General features: G+C 41.6%; 1 protein-coding gene across 1 annotated transcript in view; it reads left to right on the top strand.

Moving 5' to 3' along the window:
* LOC118742019 (aspartate aminotransferase, mitochondrial-like) overlaps positions 1–1,347 on the top strand; it is a 6,167-nt gene that overhangs the window by 1,580 nt on the left and 3,240 nt on the right. The window lies entirely within an intron of this gene.

The following is a 1,347-nucleotide window of genomic DNA, read 5'->3' as shown; positions in this document are numbered from 1 at the left end:
AAATTTCTAGCACAAAAAATTCTGGCACATTTACTTGGTAACCTCGTACATAGCCTGCGCCAAGTAGTCGACATTCTTGCTGGTCACACCCGCCATTGAGATGCGTCCATCTTTGGTCAGATAAATGCTAAATTCCTTCGACAAACGCTCGACATTCTCCGCTGTCATGCCGGTGTAGCAGAACATACCAATCTGATTGGTAATGTGATCCCATGAACGCGTTGAGCCCAATTTCACTAAGTTGCCCTTCAATTGTGCGCGTATATTAATAATACGATCAGCCATTGTTTTAACATCCTTCAACCAAATTGCTCTCAATTCTGCGTCGTTTAGTATTTCGGCAGCCAAGCGGGCACCATGCACTGGTGGATTTGAGTACAGTGCACGAATGAGAATCTTAATTTGTGATGTAACACGATCGGCTTCCTCTTTGCTGGCAGTGATGACGGAGTAAGCACCGGCACGTTCGCCATACAAACCCATATTCTTGGCAAAACTCTGCGCCAGGCAGTAGAGATGGCCATCTTTTTCGAAAATGCGTACAGCTTGAGCATCACGATCGACATCGCCGGAAGCAAAGCCCTGGTAGGCCATATCGAAGAAGGGGAATAAATTCTTCTTCTTCACCAATTGTGAGAGTTCCTTCCACTGTTCGAGCGATAGATCGACACCTGTCGGATTGTGCGCGCACGCATGCAACAAAACGATGGATTTTTCTGGGATTTTCTGCAATTTAAAGTTGGCGTAGTGTTTAACAAAAATCGGAAAGCAAGTATCTAGGTATGTACGAGTATAATGAATATAAAAGAAACTCACGCCAATATCGTCGAAACAGCCTTTGACATCCAAGCCACAAGTTTTGGGATCGTAATAACGGTATTTCTTAATTGGCAAACCAGCATGCTCGAAAATGGGTACATGGTTGCCCCACGTAGGTGTGGGTACATACACCTCGCGATTACCTTGCCAGAATTTGCTAAGGAAAGCCGCACCGATACGCAAAGCGCCTGTGCCACTGATGGACTGCAAAATATGATTGAGAGCTCAGAGTTATAGAAGAAGAAACATATTTGATATTTGTAACAAGTAATTTTTAAGCAAAAAAAAACAACCGACTTCAATTCTCACATACAAACTTAGGAGTACCGTTAATTTCTTCAATCCAATGATCGGATCTAAACCAAATTAGTATGGTACCACCTTTCCGACAAAAAAAGAAAAAAGAATTATCGAAATCGTTTCACGTGGTGCAAAGTTATGCGGTAACGTATTTAAAAAAAATATATATATATATATACCAACAAATTGATAGCCTCCTCCTTTTTTTGAAGTCAGTTAAAAAAAATT

The sequence above is a fragment of the Rhagoletis pomonella genome, unplaced genomic scaffold (assembly GCF_013731165.1).
Source record: "Rhagoletis pomonella isolate Grant_MI unplaced genomic scaffold, Rhpom_1.0 Rhpom_scaffold_00006, whole genome shotgun sequence".
In the NCBI taxonomy this organism is placed as follows: domain Eukaryota; kingdom Metazoa; phylum Arthropoda; class Insecta; order Diptera; family Tephritidae; genus Rhagoletis; species Rhagoletis pomonella.
The sequence above is the reverse complement of the archived record's forward strand: the minus strand, read 5'-3'. Positions and strand labels throughout refer to the sequence as shown.